The sequence below is a fragment of the Crinia signifera genome, chromosome 11, assembly GCF_055691185.1.
Source record: "Crinia signifera chromosome 11, ASM5569118v1, whole genome shotgun sequence".
In the NCBI taxonomy this organism is placed as follows: domain Eukaryota; kingdom Metazoa; phylum Chordata; class Amphibia; order Anura; family Myobatrachidae; genus Crinia; species Crinia signifera.
In genome coordinates, this window is record NC_139227.1 from 38,516,008 (window position 1) to 38,523,823 (window position 7,816).

General features: G+C 38.9%; 1 long non-coding RNA gene across 1 annotated transcript; it reads right to left on the minus strand.

Moving 5' to 3' along the window:
- Nucleotides 1-5,020: 5,020 nt before the first annotated feature.
- Nucleotides 5,021-5,494, minus strand: LOC146045584 (uncharacterized). Its single transcript, XR_014465481.1, has 2 exons — nt 5,426-5,494; nt 5,021-5,176 (listed from the first exon to the last, which is right to left on the minus strand). It is a non-coding gene; the product is annotated as an uncharacterized LOC146045584 (long non-coding RNA).
- Nucleotides 5,495-7,816: the final 2,322 nt, after the last annotated feature.

Here is a 7,816-nt window from a genome sequence, read left to right on the forward strand (position 1 = left end):
GCTGTTCATGTTATGAGAAGGCACCGGGGCAGCTGCAAAAGGGACCGGAGAGTGCCAGGCCGCAACCCCACAAGGTATATATATATATATATATATATATATATACACATAGACACACATGTGTAACACTGTGTGTGTGTGTGTGTGTGTGTGTGTGTGTGTGTGTGTGTGTATGTGTATGTGTGTGTGTGTGTGTGTGTGTGTGTGTATATATATATATATATATATATATATATATAATACACTAAACACTAAACATCTACACTTTCCTAATTTTGGGGTGCCCTATGGCTTGTGACCACATTGTTTAAACAGAAATTGTAGGGGCTCTGCACTCACTAAATTAACTAATATTAATAACCAGTGGAGATTTGGTTCATGAATTGATCAATGCATTTAAGTCTGCAGCCCCCTTCACAGGACAGCCCCCTTCAAACATTAATGTGATAGCTATGTGTATTGTAGCCATTTTTAGCAATAGTGTTAGGACCTGCAGAAAAGTGTGGTCCCGTGCTGGGGGCTGCAGGCTTAATGCATTGATCAATTCATGAACCAAATCTCCACTATTTATTAATATCAGTTAATTTAGTGTGCGCAGAGCCCCTACAATCTCTCTCTCTCTCTCTCTCTCTCTCTCTCTCTCTCTCTCTCTCTCTCTCTATATATATATATATATATATACACACACACACACATATCTATAATTTATAGATGTGAGTGAGTGTGTATGTATGTGTGTGTATATATATATATATATATATATATATATATAAAAGACAAAAGCCAATAATCCACTCGCGCTATACAGACTAAAGAACCTTTTAAGGTTGGCTGCCTTACCACAATGTCCCCAGAGGGTTAGGAGACAATTACAACAATAATAACACCCACTTATGGTATGGCGCCTATTAAAAACGGAAAACAGTCCATAAATATGTAGATCCAATGTCAAGTGAAGCCAACAACGTGTATTCATCCAGAACTTGTTTATTAATCTTCAAGTTGTTACTGGAAACATGTTATACATACCAACGCGTTTCGTCAGTCAAGACTTCATCAGGGGAAACAATGTATAAGTCTTCAACGAGTAAATTATGTATGCCAGATGCTTCTGGACAAAAGGTTGATGTCTCCTATTGTTTATTAGGAGGTGATCCAATATCGTGTGTGGTGAATTATTTTGTGTAGTAGTCGATGTGCATTCGATCATATGTAGATGCAATACCAATAAAGAATTAGGGACTGCTTATCCTCCCCCGTAGTTCTATCCCAAATGGGACCAATGGGAATGATGTGGTGATCACTCTCTCACTCTGATGTCTTTCTCCAACTGGGGAAGGCAACTGCCATTTGGGATAGAACTATGGCAGATTTAGCAGCACCCCATAAATTATACAGCACACTTGGCTCACCCCTGGACTGATATGGCACACTTGGCAGCACCCCTTGAATTATACAGCAGACTTGGCTCACCCCTGGAATTATACGACACACTTAGCATCACCCCTGGACTGATACAGCACACTTAGCAGCACCCCAGGAATTATACAGAAGACTTGGCAGCAACCCATGAATTATATGACACATTTGGCTCACCCCAGGAATTATGCGTCACACATGCGGGCATCCCTGACCTGATACAGCCCACATGGAATTATACGGCACAGATGGCAGCACCCCTGGACTGATACGGCACACATGGAATTATACGGCAGACATGGCAACATTCCTACAGTAAAAAAAAAAGAAAAACTTTTATTCTTTTAGCTAAAAAAAAAAAGAGCAGCACAACTGGAATAATACAGCAGACTTTACTAACACCACTTGAATTATACGGCACTCTTGGCTCACCCCTGGACTAATACAGCACATTTAACAGCCCTTGCAGAGAAAAATAAAAACACCTTTTTTTTATTTTCCTTTTAAAAAAGGACAGCTCCTCTGGTCTGATACAGGACACATGGGGGCAGTGGCGTAACTCCCGGAGGCAATGGAGACATTTGCCGCCGGGCGTTAGCCATCAGGGGGGGCACAGAGAGCACTAACCCCGGCCACCACAGCAAGAAACCCCGGACCCCCCACCCCCGCGCCATGCGACTACTGCAGCTGCCACTCAGATCAGATGCTGTGTCTGATCCGCGCCGCTGCCCTCCCTACCCTATCGCAGTAGCGCACACTCTGACAGCTCACGTCAGGTGCCTGCTGCAGAGCTAGTCTGGACAGCTGAGCGACGACTCAGCTGTCCAATGATGTATGAAACTGCAGCCTGCGGCACCCTGATTGGTTGGTGCGCAGGCTGCCCGGAGGAAGAAGGCAGGAAGGATCCCTCAAGCACGGATCCCGCTTATAACAGTTAGACTTGCTGACTTTTGTTTTAGGCTATGCATTATCTATATATGTGTATACATACACATATGTGTATATATATATATATATATATATATATATATATATATATACACACACACACACATATGCATGTGTATATATATGCCAAAATTGCCCATCCCTGCCCTATATTGTTATTAAACTTTATGATAAGGCACAGAAATCATTACATTCAGTGGAAGAAACCAGGCAGGGTGATGCTGATGATGTCACAAACAGCCTTTGTGATGTCACAGCAGGAGTGAATGAAAAGGCCCTGCTTGGGACAGGACAATCACTCATTGGATGAGAGTGAGCGGTGTTGGTAGCTTTGTAGCTGTATACACGTGTTTTCTCATTGCTTTAAATTCAAGTTAATTCTTGGAACCTTTACAGAAAATGTGGCGTCGCTGTATAACGCATTTTCTAATTTCTTTAAATTCAAGGTTACTCCTAAACCGGTTACTACTAAACGGGTTACTTCTAAACGGGTTACTCCTAAACCGGTTACTACTAAACCTCCACAGAAAATGTGGCTGCCTCATTTTGGGCTGACACAACAAGACAGACGTAAGATTCTGCAGGGCCGCCGTATGACTTTCAGCGCTGTTGAAGCTGCTCAGCAAATACTGCGCCAGCAATTTGATGTACAGGGACTGCAACCTATTAAGAAAGGTGCGTATGGCTCCTTTGATGCCGTCTCTGGGCTTGCAGTACAGTTACACCCAAATACAGATATCCGCCACTGCTTTATGTCTTGTTTTCGGAATGGACGGATAGAAGTTGCAGACAGTGCTACATGGCGGCTTACCCCCATGGCTAGCAGACAACTGAAAGATCTCTATGGGGCTGTCGTTCCAAAGGACATCCTGAAAAACATCAAACTCCTGGATGTGGAGAAACAGGACCCATACTCATTTGATTGTGGAGTATTTGCTATAGCGAATGCTGTGGAGTTCCTCTTCACCGGAGACATGCCCATCTGCCGATACAACCGTCCATTAATGAGGCCACATCTCATACAGTGCCTGGAGGATGGAGAGTTCACACCTTTTCCAAAAATCGGGAAAAGAAGACGCCAAGAAGAGTATGGAAGTAATAAGCGATTTAGACTCAATCCGGCTTTTACTAACAGCATCGAAGAAACTGAAAAAGTGAGACCACCTCCAAAAACCTGTAGAAGAAGATGCGTCACTCAGTAAGGTCATAATAAAGGAGGTAACGTGATGTGGCAGTTATTAGCTGAAGCTCCACATTAAATCTCACGTGGCGTCATATTATAGAACTGAGCAGAAGGAAAAACTGGGGATTAGGGCTACTGGCGACACCCCAAAAACAAAAACGACACACGGCAGCCACCTCATGGGTGTGTTGGAAGAGCTGCTAAGCTGCTAATTATTATTTCAATGTTGTCAGTTACATCAAACTCATTGATAACTTAATAACATGAAGCGATAAACCCTGGGTACTTTAGCTAGTAACCAAATAATAAATTATATTAACATAGGATGCTAGTCGCCACCTGTGACCTTATCATTTTCAGCGAGGTGCTGACAGGTAATTATCTCATGTGCATATATATATATATATATATATATATATATATAGCAAAAGAAGAATTGGCGGCACTCAGAGGTCTTTTCAAATAAGTGTATTTGAGCAGAAAAGGCTTAACGTTTCGGAGCTGCGCTCCTTTTTCAAAAGCGTGTGGTGAGACAGAGACAGAGACTGTTCTTTTGCTGTTCATGTTATGAGAAGGCACCGGGGCAGCTGCAAAAGGGACCGGAGAGTGCCAGGTCGCAACCCCACAAGGTATATATATATATATATATATATATATACACACATACACACACATGTGTAACACTGTGTGTGTGTGTGTGTGTGTGTGTGTGTGTGTGTGTGTGTGTGTGTGTGTGTGTGTGTGTGTATATATATATATATATATATATATATATATTGGGAAATTGAAGAGGGCACTCACCAAATAGTAAATCATCAACTGGTTTTTATTGTCATCTGATAACCAAGCGTATCGTATATATATATATAATACACTAAACATCTACACTTTCCTAATTTTGGGGTGCCCTATGGCTTGTGACCACATTGTTTAAACAGAAATTGTAGGGGCTCTCCACTCACTAAATTAACTAATATTAATAACCAGTGGAGATTTGGTTCATGAATTGATCAATGCATTTAAGTCTGCAGCCCCCTTCACAGGACAGCCCCCTTCAAACATTAATGTGATAGCTATGTGTATTGTAGCCATTTTTAGCAATAGTGTTAGGACCTGCAGAAAAGTGTGGTCCCGTGCTGGGGGCTGCAGGCTTAATGCATTGATCAATTCATGAACCAAATCTCCACTATTTATTAATATCAGTTAATTTAGTGTGCGCAGAGCCCCTACAATCTCTCTCTCTCTCTCTCTCTCTATATATATATATACACACACACACACACACACACACACATCTATAATTTATAGATGTGAGTGTGTATGTATGTGTGTGTATATATATATATATATATATATATATATATATATATATACAACCCAATAGTGTTATTTAGGCGCCCTTCAGGGATTAGACAATATAATATGTTATGTCTTTCCAATCAATGTAAAAAAATTATTATTATCCAAGACTTCTCATTAAGTATAAAACATTTATTTATAAAACACATAAAATGCAAGTGCTCTTGGAAAAGGAGTATTCTCTTTGAATCAGGATCATACCAAGTACCCGACGCGTTTCGTCTCTTTATGAGACTTCATCAGGGGATTGATACTTATAGTATGAATCTATAAAAATAGAGCATGATTGTAAATACATAAAATAGGAAAGACATTAGTAATACTTTACAATCTTTTTTTGATTAAACAACAATGGAAAAGACAGAGATGGCGAACAGAAGGGAATCAAAACAAGAGGATGAGAGAAGAAGAAATGACTAGGAGTCTGTTGGCATTGACAATTATTAAATCATTGAGATTTTCAATAAGAACTTTGTCAGGAATGCAAATTATGAATAAATAAATACTTTGGCATACCTTAATTGAATTAAAGTTGTTTTTAGCTTGTAGAGTAGTAGGGATAATTTTTATTCACACTGTATTTTCAAAGTGTACTGAAAGTAGTTACTGCAAATAAAGTGCATTAATTACTATATCGCATATATATTGTTAATTTATAAGCTATTCTGTGATCAATTAATTATTTAGGGGATAAGAGTACCTGTTTTTTGATCCTTAATTAAAGAACTTTTTCTTATTTTCTTTCTTTTTAAAATAACCAACGAGAGAAAAAAAGAACTGAGTAGATATGAGGATGATATTAAAAAACTGGAATCTTCCTTGATTAAATTTGAAGATAATGAGGATTTTAAAAGAGATGCTGTAGATCTCCAAGGAAAAATTGATAGCTTAGAAATGGATATTATCTCTAGGAAACAAAAAAAGTTTGCTAGAGATAAACATGACTATGAAAAAGGAATGGTACGTAATTGGACACAACCCGGTAATGAGTTTAGCTCTTACCCCCCACGACCACGTAAATTCTCCAGGAACTATCAAGACCGTAATGATGAGGTTTTTACAAATAGAAGGGAATACAATACCCCCTATAGAAAGAATTCCTACCAAAAAAGAAAAAATTCCTACCGAAGACAGGAGAGACCTGAGAGAAATAGATACAGATCCCCAGCATATAGAAAACATTATGAGAGGAAAGATCGAGATAGATATGATACCACATTAAGAAAAGACTATTATCCCGAGACCCACAATAGATATGAAAGCTTAAGATCTCCTTCCCCAGGTCGTCGTTTTTTAGAAGAGAGGAGTTCTATATTTCCTCACACACAAGGGAAAGAAACCCTATACCAGAGGTTAGAATCCCCTATGAGTATCAAAAGAACATTAGGAGAAGGGGAAAGAGGGGTGGCAGAAAACTCCCCAAAAAAGAAAAGGGTAACCCACTTTCAGGGAGAACCCTCGACACAGGAATCGTCAACCTTTCAAAGAAGACCCTTTCTCAATCCCAGATCCAGGTATTGAGCAAGGGCCTTAAATTTGCACCGGACCAACATTCTGACAAGTTTGAGTTATTTGTAGACTTAAACAAATATATCAGAAGGTTAACTTTGGAGAGACATTTCCTAAAAAATCCATTTAACGAATCAACCACTTCTAAACCTATCGTGGCTTTGCCATCTAAATATTTCCCTATAGAATCAAAAGGACACCATATGGAGATGTTTTATGAATTAGTTAAGGAGGATTTAAAAAAACTTAACACTAAAGATAAAAAGTTCAGTAACCTCACTCCTCAAGAACAGAAAGCGGTCAAAGATTTAAAAAACGATGAGGAAATAATCATTAAGATCGCGGATAAAGGGGGAGCTGTGGTAATTCAAAACCGTACTGACTATATTTCAGAAGCTAATAAGCTAATTCACGATCCAACCACTTATGAGAAACTTGATTCTAACCCTATTGAAATTTATAAGGAAGAACTATACATTCTATTATATAAAGCACATAAAGATGGTCTAGTTTGCAAAAAAGAATTTAAGTATCTTTACGTAAAAAATCCAAGAACTCCTATTCTATACCACATACCAAAAATACATAAAGATAGGACACACCCCCCCGGTCGCCCGATTGTGGCAGGTGTTGAATCTCTGACGGCCAACCTATCACACTACCTTGATTTAAGGCTCCAGCCCTATGTAAAGGCCCAAAAGTCTTATCTGAAAGACTCAACACAAGTATTGAGAGAACTGGAGAATTTCAATTGGGAACCCACTTACAGATGGGCCACAATTGACGTTCAAGCCCTTTATACTTGTATACCTCATCTAAAAGGACTGGAAGCAGTAAATAATATACTATCTGAAGATGGGAATATAACAGAAAAAGAAAAACTGTTTCTATTAGAGAGTATTTCATTTGTACTGGACCATAACCACTTTGAATTTAATAACGCTCATTACGTCCAAAGGCAGGGGACTGCAATGGGCACTAAATTTGCCCCGTCCTATGCCAATATTTTCATGGACAACTGGGAACGTGAAGTACTATATAATGAAAATCACTATAAATTTGATGAAATTAAGTTTTATAGAAGGTACATTGACGACCTCATTGTCATATGGGACGGTGATAAAACAAGTTTGGATCTATTTATCCAGAACTTGCAAATTAATAATTACAATCTTAAATTTACTTACAAGGATGACGAAATAGAAATTGACTTTCTGGATATTGTTCTAACAGTTAATTCCGATAAGAAAATTAATACTAAAACTTTTTTCAAAAAAACAGATGCTAACAGCTATATTCCGGCCAATAGCTGCCATCTAAATAGATGGAAAAGTAATGTTCCCTATGCGCAATTCGTTAGGATCCGTAAAAACTGCAGTTCTTTACCCATGTATTGGG